We start from the raw sequence: 25,265 nt of genomic DNA on the forward strand, positions 1-25,265 counted from the left end.
GGTGAGATTACCGATCAATATCTTGGAACTCCGTGCAGTTTTCAGAACTCTTCAGTTTTGGCCTCTTCTGAAGAGAGAATCGTTCATTTGTTTTCAGACAGACAATGTCACAACTGTGGCATACATCAATCATCAAGGAGGGACTCACAGTCCTCTGGCTATGAAAGAAGTATCTCGAATTTTGGTTTGGGCGGAATCCAGCTCCTGTCTAATCTCTGCGGTTCATATCCCAGGTGTAGACAATTGGGAAGCGGATTATCTCAGTCGCCAAACGTTGCATCCGGGCGAATGGTCTCTTCACCCAGAGGTATTTCTTCAGATTGTTCAATTGTGGGGGCTCCCAGAGATAGATCTGATGGCCTCTCATCTAAACAAGAAACTTCCCAGGTTTCTGTCCAGATCCCGGGATCCTCAGGCGGAGGCAGTGGATGCATTATCACTTCCTTGGAAGTATCATCCTGCCTATATCTTTCCGCCTCTAGTTCTTCTTCCAAGAGTAATCTCCAAGATTCTGAGGGAATGCTCGTTTGTTCTGCTAATAGCTCCGGCATGGCCTCACAGGTTTTGGTATGCGGATCTTGTCCGGATGGCATCTTGCCAGCCATGGACTCTTCCGTTAAGACCAGACCTTCTGTCACAAGGTCCTTTTTTCCATCCGGATCTGAAATCCTTAAATTTAAAGGTATGGAGATTGAACGCTTGATTCTTGGTCATAGAGGTTTCTCTGACTCCGTGATTAATACTATGTTACAGGCTCGTAAATCTGTATCTCGAGAGATATATTATAGAGTCTGGAAGACTTATATTTCTTGGTGTCTTTCTCATCATTTTTCTTGGCATTCTTTTAGAATACCGAGAATTTTACAGTTTCTTCAGGATGGTTTAGATAAGGGTTTGTCCGCAAGTTCTTTGAAAGGACAAATCTCCGCTCTTTCGGTTCTTTTTCACAGAAAGATTGCTATTCTTCCTGATATTCATTGTTTTGTACAAGCTTTGGTTCGTATAAAACCTGTCATTAAGTCAATTTCTCCTCCTTGGAGTTTGAATTTGGTTCTGGGAGCTCTTCAAGCTCCTCCGTTTGAACCTATGCATTCTTTGGACATTAAATTACTTTCTTGGAAAGTTTTGTTCCTTTTGGCCATCTCTTCTGCTAGAAGAGTTTCTGAATTATCTGCTCTTTCGTGTGAGTCTCCTTTTCTGATTTTTCATCAGGATAAGGCGGTGTTGCGAACTTCTTTTGAATTTTTACCTAAAGTTGTGAATTCCAACAACATTAGTAGAGAAATTGTGGTTCCTTCATTATGTCCTAATCCTAAGAATTCTAAGGAGAAATCATTGCATTCTTTGGATGTTGTTAGAGCTTTGAAATATTATGTTGAAGCTACGAAATCTTTCCGTAAGACTTCTAGTCTATTTGTTATCTTTTCCGGTTCTAGAAAAGGCCAGAAAGCTTCTGCCATTTCTTTGGCATCTTGGTTGAAATCTTTAATTCATCTTGCCTATGTTGAGTCGGGTAAAATTCCGCCTCAAAGAATTACAGCTCATTCTACTAGGTCAGTATCTACTTCCTGGGCGTTTAGGAATGAAGCTTCGGTTGACCAGATCTGCAAAGCAGCAACTTGGTCCTCTTTGCATACTTTTACTAAATTCTACCATTTTGATGTATTTTCTTCTTCTGAAGCAGTTTTTGGTAGAAAAGTTCTTCAGGCAGCGGTTTCAGTTTGAATCTTCTGCTTATGTTTTTTGTTAAACTTTATTTTGGGTGTGGATTATTTTCAGCAGGAATTGGCTGTCTTTATTTTATCCCTCCCTCTCTAGTGACTCTTGCGTGGAAAGATCCACATCTTGGGTAGTCATTATCCCATACGTCACTAGCTCATGGACTCTTGTTAATTACATGAAAGAAAACATAATTTATGTAAGAACTTACCTGATAAATTCATTTCTTTCATATTAACAAGAGTCCATGAGGCCCACCCTTTTTTGTGGTGGTTATGATTTTTTTGTATAAAGCACAATTATTCCAATTCCTTATTTTATATGCTTCGCACTTTTTTTCTTATCACCCCACTTCTTGGCTATTCGTTAAACTGATTTGTGGGTGTGGTGAGGGGTGTATTTATAGGCATTTTAAGGTTTGGGAAACTTTGCCCCTCCTGGTAGGAATGTATATCCCATACGTCACTAGCTCATGGACTCTTGTTAATATGAAAGAAATGAATTTATCAGGTAAGTTCTTACATAAATTATGTTTTTCCTGTTATCACATTTAATTGAGGATGATAACATATTTGTCGTTGTTTAATATTTAGCACAATACGATCATCATCGAAAAGGACTGTTGCTGATATTGACATGGGCAGCCCCATCTTGTTTTTTTTGGGTCAGAGCATACATGTCCAGAATCAGACCCAAATGCTAGAATGAATTTAAACAACACACTAGCACACTGAGTATAAACCAGGACCTGACCCCACGACAGCTTCAGAGGAAATATAGTACACCAACCTGTAGTAAGTGAAGGTTTACTCACAGGTCTCAAGGATTTGGGTACAAGGAAGCTTGATAGCAGACAAAGTGGAGTCAGGAAGAAGCGTAGTCAGACAGGCAATATTTGGCAACTTAAGTTCAGGCAGTAAAAGGGTAAAACAGAAGCATAGTTTGGCAAACAGAGTTAGGGAACGTGATTTCAGGCAGGTAGGGTTTAACCAAAAGCGTAGACAGGCAAGTAAAGTTTGGCAGCAAGGTTTCAGGCAGATAAAGGTTAACCAGTAGCGTAGTCAGGCAAGCAAAGTTTGGCAACGTGATTTTAGGCAGGTAAGGGTTAACCAGAAGCGTAGTCAGGCAAGCAAAGTTTGGTAACAAGGTTTCAGGCAGGTAAGGGATAACCAGTAGCATAGTCAGGCAAGCAAAGTTTGGCAACATGATATCAGGCAGGTAAGTAATAAAACTTGAATGCAGGATTGAAAGGGATAAGGCAGAGACAGTGCCAGACAGGCAAAAGTTTGTAAACAGGTATTTCAGAAAATCCAGCAAAGATTACTCACGAGTAGCCACAGCAAGGTAAAACAAACGGCACCAGAGGATAGAGACGTCGGAATAAGAACCCAGCCTGATGTCAGCAGAGTGGGAGGGATACAGTGAGCGTGTCAGCAGAGAGGACGGCTTCAGAGAGCGTTAGACATTGCTAGGCAACCCAGCGCAACAGCGCAGCAGACAGAAGCAGCACTGCTGAGCGAGTGGAGCGTGACAATACACAGACTTTTGTCTGATATTGTGATAGGTTTCTCGATCCGATGTGTTGCTTGATCTGTGGGTTTTGAGCATTTATCAAGGGACTTTTGCTGTTGGATTTGGTGTTCCAATTTTGTTGTCAACATTATTTAGTTAAAAATTTGTGGTCGAGTGGATTATGATCACTGAAACCAATGCTGTTCATGCATCATGGGTAACTTTTTCGATATCTAATAAAAAATGCTAATGGTGTTAAAATATACATGGGGGCATAATTATCAAGCTCTGTATGAAGCTTGAGGCCCCTTGTTTCCATCAGGCTCGAAACAGGAGTTATCAAGAAGTTATGAAGCAGCGGTTTAAAGACCGCTGCTCCATAACCTGTCCGCCTGGTGGGCAGAAATCAACCCAATCAAATATGATCGGGTTGATTGACACCCCCTGCTAGCGGCCGAATGGCTGTGAATCTGCAGGGGGCGACATTGCACCAGCAGTTCACAAGATCTGCTGGTACAATGATAAATGCTGACAGCGTATGCTGTCGGCATTTATCGATGTGCCGCGATGTGCAGCGCATATGATACATTATTTTGTATCATGTCCGCAAGCACATTGGTAAATATACCCCATGGGATCTTTCCGATGTTGAAAAAGTTGTATTGGGAGTCCAAAAATAGGATCAATAAAATGTTAACGTCTTAATTACTTAATTTTTTTTAGATGCTTTTATAGTTAAATATTCAGTTTTTAATACTATAAATAAATATACATAAATTTGTTGTTGCATATATGTTTTGCAATAATAATTTGTAAATATCCTGTTATTTTCTCCTATATATCTGCATCAGAAGGTATTTGTTGGTAGATGGTTAAATAACCTACCTTTTATTGGATACAATTCAGTCATCCAATTTCCTTTTTCGAGATACAGAACAAAATGTTCTTATATCAGAATTTACTTACTGGCAGTTATTCAACATTCAAAATGCTCTGCGAAGACATTTTCCATCACATAATTGAAAAATGAATCAAATTACACATTGATGCAGCTATTTACTTACTGGATGAATCGAGTTGATACTAAGGGGTTAATTAAATTAATTTTAGAGTTTTGTTAAAGTCAATCATTATAGATAAGTCATATCTAGACTAGAGACATACCGCCATATATTACATGAAATAATATTTGCACAAATACTACGGTTAACAGGTAATATTTTATGATATATGTATCATATATTTCTGATTGGGTGTTTGATTTTTATAATCAGGAGAAAAAGATTTATTTTCTGTATATATTTTACGGGCTATACTTAAAAGGATACTAAATCCACATTTTTCCTTTCATGATTTAGATAGAGCATGACATTTTAAGCAACGTTCTAATTTACTCCTATTATCAATTTTCTTCATTCTCTTGCTATCTTTATATAAAAAGCAGGAATGTAAAGCTTAGCAGTCCGCCCAAATTAGGTTCAGCACCATGGATAGTGCTTGCTTATTGGTGGCTGACATTTAACCATCAATAAGCAAGCATAACCCAGGTTCTGAACCAAAAATTGACCCACTCCTATCCATTACATTCCTGCTTTCTATATAAAAATTGCAGGAGAATGAAGTAAAATTGAAAAAAAATGAGTAAATTGGAAAGTTGCTTAAAATTGCATGCTCTATCTGAATCCTAAATAATTTTTTTGGTGTTTAGTGTCCCTTTCAGGTTTCTAATACACACTAGTGTTTTTATGGGCCTCAGTATTGCTGCCTCTTAGTTTGGTTTGTATTGAAAAAATGTGTTTATTACATACCAAAATAACTAAAGATTGAGCGCTCAAGGTTTTGACTTAGGGATTTTAGTTAGGGATGAGGCTCTTGGTGTGTATTATTTTTGGTAATTTCTAGGGGCACTTTGAGAACTTAGATATTTGGGGGACTTGGAGGCTGGGGTATGAATCAGCAACACTCATGGGGTGATAAACAGGTATTTTCTTTTGCCAGAAAGGGAGCCATGGATGTTCTGTGGGAGATGCTAGATGTGCCCTAGGTGACATTGGATGGTCCAGATGGGAAACTAAGCAATTTTGGGTATGGCAAGGGGATCCATGGGTTTGGCTAAGCAATAATGCAATTGACCCAAATAACACTTAAAGCCTCATCCAAAACTGACCAAAATCGATCAGCAGAACTAGAAACAGTTGACTATGTCAGGACTTATATATCAATAAATCTCCAAATAATGAAAAGGATTCTCAACCCGCTAGATCAGTTGATACTTTTAACCAAATGGATATTCCAGTCATACAATAAGACCCATGTTCTGCAGCATCTGTAGTAAAGTTTTCTTTCCATTTTCCCATCTTGTTGGATGTATCATATGATACTAAGCAGGTTTTAAGTGATTATCATCTTCTAGTAAACAAGACTTTATATATTGCTCTTCAGTTGACATCTTGCAGGTGTCTGTGCACAAGGGGTAGGTGGTTACCTAGTGGCCCCTCCCCAAAGCTCTACCGTAGACTCCATCCTAGACCACACCACAAAATGAAATGATTTTGTCAGCTTGGTTACCCTAACACACAAGGCAGTGATTTAAACCCCCTTGGCTGTCAGTAATGCACACAAATCAATGTTTTTGCCTTTTAACAGCCAGTAACAAATGCAAAACACTTTTTTTACATCCTTACTGTTGCTATTAGAAAACATAGAACAGAGATTTTACTCTAGTAATATATATACCCTTTTGAATAAGAAAGTGTTTTTTTACCCTCTATGGCAGGCAGTAACACATAGATTAATTCAAACAAAAATGTTTCTTCTTCCTGGTATTATATTTGTTATGAACAGAGGTAAAGGATACTTTTAAAACTTAGCTGCCAGAGAAGGTATATATATATACATTTGTGACTATGCTGGCAGTCAAATGTTCCCAGAGAGGGAACCTCTCCTCCAATGTTCTGAGACAGCGATGCAGCATTCACTGCTGGAATCCATTTCCTGCTTTTGCTCAACCAATGTCATGAAAGCAGTGCTTGTCAATCATTTAAATAAATAAATGTCCAGGATGTTTTAAGTGTGCCACCATTAGGGCTCCCAAGCCCTTTGTACCTATAGCTAATCACAGGACCTTATTTCTACATTACATCATATTCAGTTTGCCTTGAAGTGATGTAAATGCCTTATCTACTTAATTATCACAAGTTGGCAGCAAGAATATTCATGTATCTCAGACTATTTATCTATAATTGTGGATACATTATTATAGTAATATCTAGTGGCTTATCACCTGTCACTTTATACACTTTATAGGTCTGTATTTTTAGCAAGCCTAATTAGAAATAAAAACACAAGATACAATGATGGCTGAAGATAGAAGGTCATTGAAACCGCAGGAAGAAGAGTAAATGTCATGCCTGATTAACAGTAAATAATGTCTGGTGTTATGTTTAATGTGTTACATTCATAGAACAAGAAATAAATAATAAACTGAAGGCTTTCACGGCAAACAAAAGGTTTGGTACAAAAATGATTAATTCAACTTTCTTTCATGTAATTAGCAAGAGTCCATGAGCTAGTGACGTATGGGATATACATTCCTACCAGGAGGGGCAAAGTTTCCCAAACCTTAAAATGCCTATAAATACACCCCTCACCACACCCACAAATCAGTTTTACAAACTTTGCCTCCCATTGAGGTGGTGAAGTAAGTTTGTGCTAGATTCTACGTTGATATGCGCTTCGCAGCAGACTGGAGCCCGGTTTTCCTCTCAGTGTGCACTGAATGTCAGAGGGATGTGAAGAGAGTATTGCCTATTTGAATTCAATGATCTCCTTCTACGGGGTCTAATTCATAGGTTCTCTGTTATCGGTCGTAGAGATTCATCTCTTACCTCCCTTTTCAGATCGACGATATACTCTTATATATACCATTACCTCTACTGATTCTCGTTTCAGTACTGGTTTGGCTTTCTACTACATGTAGAAGAGTGTCCAGGGGTAAGTAAGTCTTATTTTGTGACACTCTAAGCTATGGTTGGGCACTTTTGTATAAAGTTCTAAATATATGTGTTTAAACATTTATTTGCCTTGATTCAGGATATTCACCATTCCTTATTTCAGACAGTCAGTTTCATATTTGGGATAATGCATATGAATAAATTTTTTCTTACCTTAAAATTTGACTTTTTTCCTGTGGGCTGTTAGGCTCGCGGGGGCTGAAAATGCTTCATTTTATTGCGTCATTCTTGGCGCAGACTTTCTTGGCGCAAAGATTTTGTCATTTCCGGCGTCATACGTGTCGCCGGAAGTTGCGTCATTTTTTTGACGTTTTTGCGCCAAAAATGTCGGCGTTACCGGATGTGACGTCATTTTTGGCGCCAAAAGCATTTAGGCGCCAAATAATGTGGGCGTCTTTTTTGGCGCTAAAAAAAATTGAGCGTCATTGTTGTCTCCACAATATTTAAGTCTTATTGCTAATTGCTTCTGGTTTGCTAGAGGCTTATTCATTGGCATTTTTTCCCATTCCTGAAACTGTCATTTAAGGAATTTGACCAATTTTGCTTTATATGTTGTTTTTTCTATTACATATTGCAAGATGTCTCAGGTTGACCCTGAATCAGAAGCCACTTCTGGAAAATCACTGCCTGATGCTGGATCTACCAAAGTTAAGTGTATTTGTTGTAAGCTTGTGGTAACTGTTTCTCCGGCTGTTGTTTGTGATGAATGTCATGACAAACTTGTTAATGCAGAAAATATTTCCTTTAGTAATGTTCCATTACCTGTTGCTGTTCCATCAACATCTAATATTCAGGGTGTTCCTGTTAACATAAGAGATTTTGTTTCTAAATCTATTAAGAAGGCTATATCTGTTATTCCTCCTTCCAGTAATCGTAAAAGGTCTTTTAAAGCTTCTCATGTTTCAGATGACTTTTTAAACGAACATCATCATTCTGATTCTGTTTCTGATACTGATTTTTCTGGTTCAGAGGATTCTGTTTCAGAGATTGATACTGATAAATCTTCTTATTTATTTAAAATGGAATTTATTTGTTCTTTACTTAAAGAAGTCTTAATTGCATTAGAAATAGAGGATTCTGGCCCTCTTGTTACTAAATCTAAACGTTTGAATACGGTTTTTAAATCTCCTGCGGTTATTCCAGGGGTTTTTCCCGTCCCTGATGCTATTTCTGAAGTAATCTCCAGGAAATGGAATAATATGGGTAATTCATTTACTCCTTCTAAACGGTTTAAACAATTATATCCTGTGCCATCTGACAGATTAGAGTTTTGGGACAAAATCCCTAAAGTTGATGGGGCTATCTCTACTCTTGCTAAACGTACTACTATTCCTACGGCAGATAGTACTTCCTTTAAGGATCCTTTAGATAGGAAAATTGAATCCTTTCTAAGAAAAGCTTACTTATGTTCAGGTAATCTTCTTAGACCTGCTATATCTTTGGCAGATGTTGCTGCAGCTTCAACTTTCTGGTTAGAAGCCTTAGCACAACAAGTAACAGATCATAATACTCATAGCATTGTTAATCTTCTTCAACATGCTAATAATTTTATTTGTGATGCCATCTTTGATATCATTAGGGTTGATGTCAGGTATATGTCTTTAGCTATTTTAGCTAGAAGAGCTTTATGGCTTAAAACTTGGAATGCTGATATGTCTTCTAAGTCAACCTTGCTTTCCCTTTCTTTCCAAGGTAATAAATTGTTTGGTTCACAGTTGGATTCTATTATTTCAACTGTAACTGGGGGGAAAGGAACTTTTTTACCACAGGATAAAAAATCTAAAGGTAAATTTAGGTCTGCTAATCGTTTTCGTTCCTTTCGTCACAATAAGGAACAAAAGCCTGATCCTTCCCCTACAGGAACGGTTTCAGTTTGGAAACCATCTCCAGTCTGGAATAAATCCAAGCCCTTAAGAAAGCCAAAGCCAGCTCCCAAGACCACATGAAGGTGCGGCCCTCATTCCAGCACAGCTGGTAGGGGGCAGATTACGTTTTTTCAAAGAAATTTGGATCAATTCGATTCACAATCTTTGGATTCAGAACATTGTTTCACAAGGATACAGAATAGGCTTCAAGATAAGGCCTCCTGCAAGAAGATTTTTTCTTTCCCATGTCCCAATAAATCCAGTGAAGGCTCAAGCATTTCTGAAATGTGTTTCAGATCTAGAGTTGGCTGGAGTAATTGTGCCAGTTCCAGTTCTGGAACAGGGGCTGGGGTTTTACTCAAATCTCTTCATTGTACCAAAGAAGGAGAATTCCTTCAGACCAGTTCTGGATTTAAAAATATTGAATCGTTATGTAAGGATACCAACATTCAAAATGGTAACTATAAGGACTATTCTGCCTTTTGTTCAGCAAGGGCATTATATGTCCACAATAGATTTACAAGATGCATATCTGCATATTCTGATTCATCCAGATCACTATCAGTTTCTGAGATTCTCTTTCCTAGACAAGCATTACCAGTTTGTGGCTCTGCCGTTTGGCCTAGCAATAGCTCCAAGGATTTTTACAAAGGTTCTCGGTGCCCTTCTATCTGTAATCAGAGAACAGGGTATTGTGGTATTTCCTTATTTGGACGATATCTTGATACTTGCTCAGTCTTCACTTTTAGCAGAATCTCATACGAATCAACTTGTATCGTTTCTTCGAGAACATGGTTGGAGGATCAGTTTACCAAAGAGTTCGTTGACTCCTCAGACAAGGGTAACCTTTTTAGGTTTCCAGATAGATTCAGTGTCCATGACTCTGTCGCTAACGGACAAAAGACGTCTGAAATTGGTTTCAGCTTGTCGAAACCTTCAGTCTCAATCATTCCCTTCGGTAGCCTTATGCATGGAAATTCTAGGTCTTATGACTGCTGCATCGGACGCGATCCCCTTTGCTCGTTTTCACATGGGACCTCTTCAGCTCTGTATGCTGAACCAATGGTGCAGGGATTACACAAAGATATCTCAATTAATATCTTTAAAACCGATTGTACGACACTCTCTGACGTGGTGGACAGACCACCATCGTTTAGTTCAGGGGGCTTCTTTTGTTCTTCCGACCTGGACTGTGATCTCAACAGATGCAAGTCTGACAGGTTGGGGAGCTGTATGGGGGTCTCTGACAGCTCAAGGGGTTTGGGAATCTCAGGAGGCAGGGGAAGCGGGATGCGGATTATCTCAGTTGCCAGACATTACATCCTGGCGAGTGGTCTCTTCATCCAGAAGTATTTCTTCAGATTGTTCAAATGTGGGGACTTCCAGAAATAGATCTGATGGCTTCTCATCTAAACAAGAAACTTCCCAGGTATCTGTCCAGATCCAGGGATCCTCAGGCGGAAGCAGTGGATACATTGTCACTTCCTTGGAAGTATCATCCTGCCTATATCTTTCCGCCTCTAGTTCTTCTTCCAAGAGTGATTTCCAAGATTCTAAAGGAGCGTTCGTCTGTTCTGCTGGTGGCTCCAGCATGGCCTCACAGGTTTTGGTATGCGGATCTTGTCCGGATGGCTACTTGCCACCCGTGGACTGTTCCGTTAAGACCAGACCTTCTATCGTAAGGTCCTTTTTTTCATCAGGATCTCAAATCCTTAAATTTGAAGGTATGGAGATTGAACGCTTGATTCTCAGTCATAGAGGTTTCTCTGACTCTGTAATTAATACTATGTTACAGGCTCGTAAATCTGTATCTAGGAAGATATATTATCGAGTTTGGAAGACTTACATTTCTTGGTGTTCTTCTCATCATTTTTCCTGGCATTCTTTTAGAATTCCTAGAATTTTACAGTTTCTTCAGGATGGTTTGGATAAAGGTTTGTCTTCAAGTTCCTTGAAAGGACAAATCTCTGCTCTTTCTGTTCTTTTTCACACAAAGATTGCTAATCTTCCTGATATTCATTGTTTTGTACAGGCTTTGGTTTGTATAAAACCTGTCATTAAGTCAATCTCTCCTCCTTGGAGTTTGAATTTGGTTCTGGGGGCTCTTCAAGCTCCTCCGTTTGAACCCATGCATTCGCTGGATATTAAATTACTTTCTTGGAAAGTTTTGTTTCTTTTGGCCATCTCTTCTGCTAGAAGAGTTTCTGAATTATCTGCTCTTTCTTGTGAGTCTCCTTTTCTGATTTTTCATCAGGATAAGGCGGTTTTGTGAACTTCATTTAAATTTTTACCTAAGGTTGTGAATTCTAACAACATTAGTAGAGAGATTGTAGTTCCTTCATTGTGTCCTAATCCTAAGAATTCTAAGGAAAGATCGTTGCATTCTTTGGATGTGGTTAGAGCTTTGAAATATTATGTTGAAGCTACTAAAGATTTCCGAAAGACTTCTAGTCTTTTTGTTATCTTTTCTGGTTCTAGGAAAGGTCAGAAGGCTTCTGCCATTTCTTTGGCATTGTGGTTAAAGTCTTTGATTCATCATGCTTATGTTGAGTCGGGTAGAACTCCGCATCAAAGGATTACAGCTCATTCAACTAGGTCAGTCTCTACTTCCTGGGCATTTAGGAATGAAGCTTCTGTTGATCAGATTTGCAAAGCAGCAACTTGGTCTTCTTTGCATACTTTTACTAAATTCTATCATTTTGATGTGTTTTCTTCCTCAGAAGCAGTCTTTGGTAGAAAAGTACTTCAGGCAGCTGTTTCAGTTTGATTCTTCTACTTATATTTTCAGTTTTTTTCATTATAAGATTTAAACTTTGTTTTGGGTGTGGATTATTTTTCAGCGGAATTGGCTGTCTTTATTTTATCCCTCCCTCTCTAGTGACTCTTGCGTGGAAGATCCACATCTTGGGTATTCATTATCCCATACGTCACTAGCTCATGGACTCTTGCTAATTACATGAAAGAAAACATAATTTATGTAAGAACTTACCTGATAAATTAATTTCTTTTATATTAGCAAGAGTCCATGAGGCCCGCCCTTTTTGTGGTGGTTATGATTTTTTTGTATAAAGCACAATTATTCCAATTCCTTATTTTTTATGCTTTCGTACTTTTTTCTTATCACCCCACTTCTTGGCTATTCGTTAAACTGATTTGTGGGTGTGGTGAGGGGTGTATTTATAGGCATTTTGAGGTTTGGGAAACTTTGCCCCTCCTGGTAGGAATGTATATCCCATACGTCACTAGCTCATGGACTCTTGCTAATATGAAAGAAATGAATTTATCAGGTAAGTTCTTACATAAATTATATTTTTTGACACATGGAAATTGTCTGGCTAGGGACATTGTGGTGCTAATACATATAGTTATACAAATAAAAGCCAACAACATGTAATGCCGATATGCAGTGTGGTTCTTGAGTATTTATTGTATAAACAACTTCCATTTCGATGGAAGAAAGAACCTTCGATATATAATGCTAGAGCTGTTTTAAAGGACCATTATAGTGCTATAATTAAATGCTCTAATCTCTTAGAGCATGCTGTTTTAACACTAGCTACATTGTAATGCCATGTCTTTAACCCCTGCAAAGGCATTAAATCACAAAGTCCTGCTTGTGACCCGCAGAACACTGCTGGTCTTTATCAGAAACTACTGCTGATCCAATCAGCAGCGCTAGTCACAAATATGACCAGAATGTTGTGTTCTTGTTTCCGATTTGTTAATAATTCACCCTAAACTGAAGTGATCTTCATATAAAGAAGTTGGAATGGTCTTTTGATCATTCAATCACAGTGTAGCCTATGGTAGGAAAAGTTCACTGAATATTCTGATACCTATTCTAGAGATGAAATGGCAAAACCTTTCAATCCCTGTCACCAAAGGCTATAATACTTAAAGGGGCAAGAAAACTTAAGTTCATTTTATGGTATTCATTGTTGAAAAGCATACCTAGGTAGTTTCAGGAACAGCAACACACTACTGGGAGCTAACTGGTGATTGGCGGCTACACACATATGCCTCTTGTCATTGACTCACCAGATGCACTTAGCTAGCTTCCAGTAGTGCATTGGTGCTCTAAAGTTGACTTTAACTATGTGTTTAACCATTTTACAGTGGTTAAACTTTGAACTTTACTTAAGGCATATTTTAGTTAGAGATATATACAATTCTAAATTGTATTCCCTAAAAATGTGTCAGATTACGCGTGGAGCGCTAACAAGTACTCGCAAGCGAAAAGGGGTTTATTGCAGGTGTTTGTGCACGTCGGGTTCATCGTTCATATTACAAGGTGAAAGTAAACACGACCCTATGAGCTCAATTGAAGTTAACACTTGTCGGGATAGCTCATCCTCAGAGCTCTGGTATCACAAGACACATCAAAAATACATTATAAAGTAAAGTTACACTCATAATAACATCATCTAAACAAAATTATTTAAAAAATATTGCACAAAAAAGTTATAAGCGATCAGAGATCTGAGGTTTTAGGTCAATACAATTGCAATGCAAAAAACTAACAAAAAGAGTCATTTGAAAATTCAGTTCAGTAATTCCCTGTTCTATATTGAAAACACATTTGGCTAGATTACGAGTTTTGCGTTATGAGTGAAAAAGCCTCATAACGCTGCTTTTTCACTACCGTTGCTATTACGAGTCTTGTAGGTATAGCTGTACCGCACACTTTTTTGGCTGTCACGCAACATAACTACCGCACTTTTTAAAAAGTCCTTTTTCAATGGGACTTCCACAGCGCCTGTTTGCCTGTCCGGCCATAAAGTGAGCGGTACAGCCTATAACTACAAGATCTGTACCGTAAACTGAAAGTCAGTAGTTATGGGCTTTTACGTTACAGAGCTGTAGCATAAAACTCATAACTAAAGTGTTACAAAGTACACTAACACCCCTAAACTAACTATTAATGGCTAAACAGAGGCCCTCCCACAAACACTAAAGTAAAATTATTAACCCCTGATCTGCCGCTCCGGACATCGCCGCCACTATAATAAACATATTAACCCCTAAACCGCTGAACTCCAGCATCGTAAACACTAGTTAAATATTATTAACCCCTAATCTGCTGCCCCCAATGTCGTCGCCACCTACATACACTTATTAACCCCTAATCTGCCAACCCAACGTCGCCGCCGCCACTATACTAAAGTTATTAACCCATAAACCTAACCCTAACCCTAACACCCACTAACTTTAACATAATTAAAATAATCCCAAATAAAAATTACAATTAATACCTAAATTATTCCTATTTAAAAGTAAATAAATACTTACCTGTAAAATTAAACCTAAGATAGCCTCAATATAACTAATAGTTATATTGTATCTAGCTTATGTTTTATTTTTATTTCAGAGGTAAGTTTTTATTTATTTTAACTAGGTAGACTAGTTAGTAAATAGTTATTAACTATTTACTAGCTACCTAGTCAAAATAAATACAAATTTACCTGTAAAATAAAACCTAACCTATGTTACACTAAAACCTAAGAAAAAGGAGAGTGGTGTGAGTGCTAGCTGAAAGGTATATTGCTATCTGTTCCTATAGGGGATCATTGATTCCCAAGAAATGATCCAAAAGATAGTATGCAGAAAAAGAAAGTATGGGAGAGAAGCGCTCCAAAAAAATGAAGCCTACCTTGCATACACTAAAACCTAACATTACGCTAAAATTAAATAAATTAAATTAAGAAAATACATTTATCTAAATTACAGAAAATAATAAACACTAAATTACACAAAATAAAAAAGACATTATCAGATATTTAAACTAATTACACCTAATCTAATAGCCCTATCAAAATAAAAAAGCCCCCCCCCAAAAAAAAAAAAACCCTAGCCTACACTAAACTGCCAATGGCCTTTAAAAGGGCCTTTTGTGGGGCATTGCCCCAAAGAAATCAGCTCTTTTACCTGTAAAAAAAAATACAAACAACCCCCCCAACAGTAAAACCCACCACCCACACAACCAACCCCACCAAATAAAATCCTATCTAAATAGACCTAAGCTCCCCATTGCCCTGAAAAGGGCATTTAGCTCTTTTACGTTGCCCAAATTCCCTAATCTAAAAATAAAACCACCCAATAAACCCTTAAAAAACCTAACACTTACCCCCGAAGATCCACTTACAGTTTTTGAAGACTGGACATCCATCCTCATCCAGCTGGGAAAAGTCTTCATCCAAGCGGCAAGAAGTCCTCAACGAATCTGGGAGCAGTCTTCATCCAAGCGGCAAGAAGTCGTCCTCCAGGCGGACAGAAGTCTTCATCCAGACGGCATCTTCTATCTTCATCCTTCCGACGCGGAGAGACGGCTGAAAAAAACGCCTGCAATAAACACCTGCAATAAAGGAGCGTAAAGCTCCGTAATGCAGCCCCATTGATTCCTAAAAATTTATGTTTACACCTAACACCCTAACATGAACCCCGAGTCTGAACACCCCTAATCTTACACTTATTAACCCCTAATCTGCCGCCCCCCTACTTCACGACACTTTATTAACCCCTAATCTGCTGCCCCCGATATCGCCGACACCTACATTATACTTATTTACCCCTAATTTGCTGCCCCAACATCGCCGACACCTACATTATACTTATTAACCCCTAATCTCCCTCCCCCATTGTCGCTGCAACCTGCCTACACTTATTAACCCCTAATCTGCTGCCCCAACGTCGCCGCCACTATACTAAATTTATTAACCCCTAAACTTAACCCTAAGTCTAACCTTAACCCTAACACCCACTAACTTTAATGTAATTAAAATAAATCTAAATAAAACCTACTATTAATAACTAAATAAATCCTATTTAAAATTAAATACTTACCTGTAAAATAAAGCCTAATCTAGCTACAATATAACTAATAGTTACATTGTATCTAGCTTAGGTTTTATTTTTATTTCACAGCTAAGTTTATATTTATTTTTACAAGGTAGAATAGTTACTAAATAGTTATTAACTATTTACTAACTACCTAGCTAAAATAAATACAAATTTACCTGTAAAATAAAACCTAACCTGTCTTACACTAACACCTAACCTTACACTACAATTAAATAAATTACATAAATTAAATACAATTAACTAAATTACAAAAACAAACAAACACTAAATTACAAAAAAGAAAAAAAGAAATTATCAGATATTTAAACTAATTATACCTAATCTAATAGCCCTATCAAAATAACCCCCCCAAATAAAAAATACCCTAGCCTAAACTAAACTACCAATAGCCCTTAAAAGGGCCTTTTGCGGGGCATAGCCCCAAAGAAATCAGCTCTCTTACCTGTAAAAAAAAAATACAAACCCCCCCACAGTAAAACCCACCACCCACACAACCAACTCCCCAAATAAAATCCTACCTAAAAATCTAAGCTCCCCATTGCCCTGAAAAGGGCATTTGGATGCGCATTGCCCTTAAAAGGGCATTAAGCACTTTTTCTGCCCAAAACCCTAATCTAAAAATAAAACCCACCCAATAAACCCTTAAAAAGGCCTAACACTAACCACGAAGATCGACTTACAGTTTTTGAAGACCCGACATCCATCCTCAACGAAGCCGGCAGAAGTCCTCAACGAAGCGTCAGAAGTCTTCATCCAACCGGGCAGAAGTCTTCATCCAGACGGCATCTTCTATCTTCATCCATCCGGCGTGGAGCGGGTCCATCTTCAAGACATCCAGCGCGGAGCATCCTCTTCATTCGACGTCTTCTTCCAAATGAGGTTTCCCTTTAAATGACGTCATCCAAGATGGCGTCCCTTAGATTCCGATTGGCTGATAGATTTCTATCAGCTAATCAGAATTAAGGTTAAAAAATCCTTTTGGCTGTTGCAATCAGCCAATAGGATTGAGCTTTCATCCTATTGGCTGATCCAATCAGCCAATAGGATTAAGCTTGCATTCTATTGACTGTTCCAATCAGTGGGTTTTATTTTTAGGTTAGGGTTTTGGGCGGAAAAAGAGCTAAATGCCCTTTTAAGGGCAATGCCCATAGATGCAACGCCGCCCCCCTGCAGATTTGCGGGCAATCGGCCGCTAGCAGTGGGGGTGTCAATCAACCCGATCGTATTGGATCGGGTTAAATTGCGGCAATGTCTGTCCGCCTCCTGAGAGCAGGCGGACAGGTTATGGAGCAGCTGCCTTTAGACCGCTGCTTCATAACTGGTGTTTCTGGCGAAACATGGGGCTTCAAGCTCCATATGGAGCTTGATAGATATGCCCCCATATATATCTATACCTATATATATATATATATATATATATATATATATATATATATATATAAATATATATGTGTATATATATATATATATATATATATATACATGATTATATATAGATATACACAGATATATAGGAATATCTATTTATAAATACATAGAACATATTCTGCTATGTTCGGAACATTGGAATGTAAAATATTTACAGTAAATACACAGTATAACACTATTAAATATGAATATTAAATAAATATGCTTTTTCATGTCTTCATCTACTTGCTAGCAAAAGGGCTCCAATGCATTTCTATATATGTCTAGATATGTATACCTATGTAGTATGTATGTGTTTATATGTGTATATATGTCTGTAAATACATCTATACACATATAGATACAACCCCAATTACCAAAGAGTTAGGACAGTATGAAAGTGTAAAAAAAAAAAGTCATTTGAAAAATTAATTCACCCTGTACTATACAGAAAACACATTAATAACACATTATTTGATGTTTTACTTTGTGAATTTAATGTATTTTTGAAAATATGCACTAATTTCAAATCTGATGACTGCAACCCACTCCAAAATAGTTGGGATAGTTGACTGTTTACCATTGTGTAACATCACCTATTCTTTTAATAAAACTTATTAAGCGTTTGGGCACATTATGCATATCTTCAGCAGCGCAATTGTACGGGGCCTTCATTGCCTTATTTTACGCTTCATAATGCACCGCAAATTCTCAATCTTTGACAGGTCAGGACTGCAGGCAGGTCATGCTAGCACCCACATTTTCTGCTTACACAACCATGCGCTTGTAATCCGGGCAGAATGTGGTTTGGCATTGTCCTGCTGGAAAATGCAGGGACGTCCCTGGAAAAGACGACGTCTGGATGGCAGCATATATTGCTCTAAAATGTCTACATATCTTTCTGCATTAATGGTGCCCTCACAGATGTGCAAGTTAAACATGTCATGTTCACTGACAACCCCCCCCCCATACCATGACAGATGCTGGATTTTGGATCTGATGCTAAAAACAGCTTGGATGGTCCTTTTCCTCTTTGGCCCGGAGAACAGGATGGCTGCTTTTTCCAAAAACTATTTGAAGTGTTGACTTGTCGGACCCCAAAATACAATTCCACTATGCTACTGTCCATCTCAGATGAGACCAAGCCCAGGGAAGTCGGCGGCGCTTCTGGACAGTGTTGATTTATGGCTTCTGCTTTGCATAGTAAAGCCTTAACTTGCATATGTGGATGAAGGGGTGAATGGTGTTGACTGACAAAGGTTTACCAAAGTATTCCCAAGCCCATGTCAGGATATCCATTACAGACTCATGATGGTTTTTGAGACAGTAAGTGATTTTCGGCCTTGCCCTTTATGCATTGACATTTGAACAGCTTCTTTGAATCTTTTAATTTAATTGTGCATTGTAGAAGGTGAAATGCCCAAAATCCTACCGATTTGTCTTTGGGAAATGTTGTTCTCAGAGTGTTAGATTATTCGCGGACACATCTGTTGGCAGATTGGCGAGCCTCGATCCATCTTTGCTCTTGAAGGACTAGGCCTTTTTTGGAGGCTTCTTATATACTATGATTACATGATTGCCTTATCTGTTTCACATTACCTTCTTATTTCAACTTGTCCCATCGCTATTAGTCCTAAATTGCCCTGTCCTAACCTGGCTTGGATGAAGACTTCATTGACGATGGATGTCCGGTCTTCATAACTGTAAGTGGATCTTCGGGGGTTAGTGTTAGGTTTTTTAAGGGTTTATTGGGTGGGTTTTAGTTTAAGATTAGGGTTTGGGCAGCAATAGAGCTAAATGCCCTTTTAAAGGCAATGCCCATCCAAATGCCCTTTTCAGGACAATGGGGAGCTTAGGTTTTTTAGTTAGGGGTTTATTTGGGGGGTTGGTTGTGTGGGTGGTGGGTTTTACTGTTGGGGGGTTGTTTGTATTTTTTTACAGGTAAAATAGCTGATTTCTTTGGGGCAATGCCCTGCAAAAGACCCTTTTAAGGGCTATTGGTAGTTTAGTTTAGGCTAGGTTTTTTTTTTTATTTTGGAAGGTTTCTTTTTATTTTGATAGGGCTATTAGATTAGGTGTAATTAGTTTAAATATCTTGTAATTTGTTTTTTTATTTTGTGTAATTTAGTGTTTGTTTTTTGTAATTTAGGTATTTGTATTTAATTTAGTTAATTGTATTTAATTTAGGTAATTTATTTAATTGTAGTGTAAGGTTAGGCGTTAGTGTAAGACAGGTTAGGTTTTATTTTACATGTAAATTTGTATTTATTTTAGCTAGGTAGTTAGTAAATAGTTAATAACTATTTAGTAACTATTCTACCTAGTTAAAATAAATACAAACTTGCCTGAAAAATAAAAATGAAACCTAAGCTACCTACAATGTAACTATTAGTTATATAGTAGCTAGCTTAGGGTTTATTTTATAGGTAAGTATTTAGTTTTAAATAGGAATTATTTAGTTATTAATAGTAGGCTTTCTTTAGATTTATTTTAAATATATATATATTTTTTTTTTTAATTATTTTTATTGAGGGAAAAATGTCGGCAAACAAGTCAAACAATTGAGCAATATACAGTCGCCTGCAAAGAGAAACAATAACAAGGAAACATATATAGTATACATTATAGGCTGCATAAACCAAGGTTAATAATATCAATTGTACTATTGCAAGACAAAGTAGATAGATGCCAATGAAAATCGTAACCTTCTCTGCAAAAATATGAGGCCTCACCAGGGTCTCAAACCATGAAAAGAAAGAATAAACATTTGTAGAAGGCTACCTAAAATAGGGTAGATCTATTACAGATCTTTTAGCATTCACCTCAGATTTTACATTTTCATGATGTTATAACTGGTAACTAATAATACAGTAATACAATTTTAACGGTGTATAAGTAGGGTGGACTTTAAATTGAGTAGGTTTAAGACTGGGAGAGTTGTTAGATTTAAAACTTTTAACTCAATTTGTAAGGGAAGCTGATCATTTTAATTATGCTAAAGGCAAAAAAAAAGAGGGGTAAAGCCATTGCTGTGGGAAAATGAAAAGCTGCAAGTAAAAAAAAAGTAGAGATGGTTGCGGTACTAGTTAGAGAGACCGCGTAGATAGTCCTCCTGAATTAGGAGGCACATTATGGTGGGGGGGGAGGGGGGGAGGTGGTATGGTGGAGATAAGGTGGTCACTATAGCGTACTAAGTTATTGGTATAGTAATTAGGTGATAGGTTAAGATTATACCTAGGTCAAGGAAGCCATGGGTTCTGTATTAACAAAATTGGCGAAATGCATGGGACTTATTCGCAATGTAGTGTATAGGGAGGGCATAAGTGGTGATTGTAGAGATGCAGGACCTGCCTGCACTAGAGGCACTATGTTAAGCTGCAAAATTGAAACATTGCGTCATAGTGTGTCTATATCTATACTAGCAAGTTGTAAGTCCACACTCTATGTCCTGGAATAGGTCAGGAGAGCACTCAGTAAGATGCCCACAGACTAAAAATGCTGAGTTGGTAAATATGTGAGTGGCTTGACTTACTGACTGGGGTAAATATAAGAACAGAGAAGCCAGCATGTGTACATGTAAATGTGAACATGCTGTTTGGCCTGCAAGTAACTACAAAGGAAGTAAAAAGGTTGTGGATAAAGTAATTAGCATATGTGATTTAAATACTAAAGTGTTCACTATGGGTTGGAGAGGAAGTAACATAGTAAAATGAGAGGCAGCAAATGCAGAGCGGGCAGACCATAGAGGTGCAGGGGTGCAGGGCAGTATGATCGCATGTAAAACCTCTTAAACAGAGTAGTAAGCAAGGAGAAAACAAAAATAGGCTGACTACCTAGTAAGGCAGTGGTATTTCTGGAATATGAGAGCCTAGTTCTAGTTTTAATGTTGGGAGCACAGCTGGAGCTCTATCATAAAGCACAGTGTAATCAACGCTCAAGTGTGGTAATTTGCATACTGATGGAAAAATTGGACCAAAATGATGCTGTGGAGCTGTAAGTGTATAAGATATAGACGTCTCGCCGCCCCGGCCGCAGGCCGCGGAACGTCACACAGGAAGATTACAAACATACAACTGTTATGTGAGGAGGTATTTAAAATATATTAAAAACATGGTAGGTGCAAATAAACAGTAAGGGCCTATATATAAAATGTAATGATCATGAAGGGGCAAAGGCTTGTGAGAGGTATAGGAGACAAATTGTCAATATAACACCCCAACATGATGGTATCCAACTGCAAGCAACAAAGTGCTCATATCCCATATGCAGGCTATTATAAATGATACAACATATTTAGAGCATCAGGTGTATAAAACCACAAGTATCCTAGAGACACATAAATAACACACAGGAACTGTAACAAACAGGATTCTCCAGCATGCGGTACAGGAGCATAGCAAATTCTCACTGGCAAATGAATGCTAACAAGATGTAGAACATGCGTATAACATTTTTGGGTCATGAGTAGCCTAAGAGAATCAACAAATACTGTAGTGCATTGGACTTATCTCACAAACATAGGCTGCCAAACTGTGAAAAGGTAGGCTCATCTTTAATGAGCTATAGTGTCATAAGAGTTACAGTCTTCAAAAAACTGCCTATTATTGTATATGGTGGCTGCTTCCTCAGCAACTATTGCGTGCTATGTCCCAGAGCAGGCTCAACTGCAGAACAGTCCTGAAAAATATAAACTCATCTGCCCCAGAATATTTTACTGCTGCAGGGGTCCAGCCGGGAATGTAAGCACAATAAGCAGTCCCACTAGTTAGTGTGCGAGAGATTGTTCAGTTTCAAAGTGGGTGTCATAAATGCTGCAGACCAAAAGCTGCTAGCATAATCATAGGGAACTCCGGATTATCCGATGCCCCTTCTCAAGCTATGCCTCCAGGGTCCCATTTTAATGTCAATAAATGTATGCAGCTGTGATACCTAGAATGTTCAGCGGGTTGTAAAGCAATAGAGCCAAATCTCCGTTCTAAGATCTCCATGACAGAAATGTTTGCAGCTCTGATAGACCGCTGCAGATGCTTCTCTGTCTCCCTCTGTTCACGAAAAGGAACTGCGGCGTGAACTCTCTTGGGTGTCTGAACCCCTCTTGCAGGACCCAATGTAGGGATTAGTTGTACAACGGCGTCGCCAGTATCTCTGATCTTCTGTAGGTCGGTGTCGTGTAAAGCAAAAGTCGTGGTCACAAGGTTTACCTCCCCCTCATCGGGCTCCCAAACAGAAGTAGGCCAATCTGTTATCCGATCGACGGGTTCACTTGGGCGCTGAAGATCCGCAATGCAGTCACCCGCATCATCCGCCAAAGTCAGAATAGGGAGTAGGTCTAATCGAGGTGTACAGGTGTCGACAGATCTGAATGCCCCATAAAGCGAAAGTTCCAGTGCGGCGTGGTGTTCCGCAAGTATATAACGTAGGGCTTCTAGTAGATTTTTAGCTTCCGTCATACTGATCTTGGGTAACAGGCTTTTAGGTGATCACACTGTGGGGTATTCGGCTTCAATGCGCTGTATAGGCCCAAAGCCTCTAGAATTGCTAGTCCTCAAAGATGGCCGCTGTATATGCAATAGGAGAACCAGCTTCAGTTCTTGGTGCGGCACAGCTGTAACAGGATACAAGTTTAGCGCTTCCTAGACATCAAGAAGGGGTTTAGAAAGGCTTCATGGCTTTGTGCAAGGCTCAGCTAGGTTCTGAATGACATGCAAGATTTATTATAAATTTAGTATTGCTGGAGCCATGTTAATGTGCGACCGCTCCTGTTAGCTGCTGGCTCCGCCCCCCCTATTTTAAATATATTTAAGTTAGTGGGTGTTAGGTTAGACTTAGGTTTAGGGGTTAATAACTTTAGTATAGTGGCGGCAGATTAGGGGTTAATAAATGAAGGTAGGTGGCGGTGATGTTAGGGGCGGCAGATTAGGGGTTAATAATATTTCATTAGTGTTTGCGATGCAGGAGTACAGCGGGTTAGGGGTTAATATGTTTATTATAGTGGCGGCGATGTCCGGAGCAGCAGATTAGGGGTTAATAAGTATAATGTAGGTGTCTGCGATGTCAGGGGCAGCGGATTAGGGGTTAATAAGTGTAAGATTAGGGTTTTTAGACTCGGGGTTCATGTTAGGGTGTTATGTGTAAACATAAATTTAGTTTCCCCATAGGAATCAATGGGGCTGCGTTACGGAGCTTTACGCTACTTTATTGCAGGTGTTAGACTTTTTTTCAGCCGGCTCTCCCCATTGATGTCTATGGGGAAATCGTGCACGAGCACGTACAACCAACTCACTGCTGACTTATGCAGCGCTGATATTGGAGTGCGGTATGGAGCTCAATTTTGCTCTACACTCACTTCTTGCCTTTTAACCCCGGGTTTATAAAAACCTGTAATACCAGCGCTGTAGGTAAGTGAGCGGTGACAATGACGTGCAAATTAGCACCGCACCCCTCATAACGCAAAACTCATAATCTAGTCGATAGTTACTTAAATTCGGCAAATCCAAAGCGTGTTTGTCTGGAATTAGCATCTGCAGACTCCACCTTTTCTTGTGACCGACAATACTGCACATACATGACAGTCACTTGGAAGGGTAGAGTCCTCAGATGCTAACTCCATACAGACACAGAATCACATTATATATATACGTGTATATATATATATATTGTATATATGAGAAATATTGAGACTCTACATGTAAAGTATACAGATAGTGGGATCTTCCAGATACAATGAAAGTCATAACGCTTCCTATATCAATGATTTAAAGGAAACAAAACAGGGGATGTAAATTAGATTAAATGGAATCCGATCATTCAGTATATTTGATTGTATTGCTAGTGATGCTCAAGGGGTTAATATATATATATAAGACCTGCTTATGCAGAAGCAAATTAGATACATTTTTCAAACTAAGGCCTAGATTTGGAGTTCGGCGGTAAAAGGGCTGTTAACGCTCCGCAGGCTTTTTTCTGGCCGCACCATAAATTTAACTCTGGTATCGAGAGTTAAAACAAATACTGCGTTAGGCTCCAAAAAAGGAGCGTAGAGCATTTTTACCGCAAATGCAACTCTCGATACCAGAGTTGCTTACGGACGCGGCCGGCCTCAAAAACGTGCTCATGCACGATTCTCCCATAGGAAACAATGAGACTGTTTGAGCTTAAAAAAAACCTAACACCTGCAAAAAAGCAGCGTTCAGCTCCTAACGCAGCCCCATTGTTTCCTATGGGGAAACACTTCCTACGTCTGCACCTAACACCCTAACATGTACCCCGAGTCTAAACACCCCTACCCTTACACTTATTAACCCCTAATCTGCCGCTATCGCTGACCCCTGCATTACACTTTTAACCCCTAATCTGCCGCTCCGTAAAACGCCGCCACCTACGTTATCCCTATGTACCCCTAATCTGCTGCCCTAACATCGCCGACCCCTATGTTATATTTATTAACCCCTAATCTGCCCCCCACAACGTCGCCGACACCTACCTACACTTATTAACCCCTAATCTGCCGAGCGGACCTGAGCGCTACTATAATAAAGTTATTAACCCCTAATCCGCCTCACTAACCCTATCATAAATAGTATTAACCCCTAATCTGCCCTCCCTAACATCGCCGACACCTACCTTCAATTATTAACCCCTAAACTTCCGATCGGAGCTCACCGCTATTCTAATAAATGGATTAACCCCTAAAGCTAAGTCTAACCCTAACACTAACACCCCCCTAAGTTAAATATAATTTTTATCTAACGAAATAAATTAACTCTTATTAAATAAATGATTCCTATTTAAAGCTAAATACTTACCTGTAAAATAAATCCTAATATAGCTACAATATAAATTATAATTATATTATAGCTATTTTAGGATTAATATTTATTTTACAGGCAAC

This window comes from Bombina bombina, chromosome 9 (assembly GCF_027579735.1).
Source record: "Bombina bombina isolate aBomBom1 chromosome 9, aBomBom1.pri, whole genome shotgun sequence".
NCBI classification, from domain to species: Eukaryota; Metazoa; Chordata; class Amphibia; order Anura; family Bombinatoridae; genus Bombina; species Bombina bombina.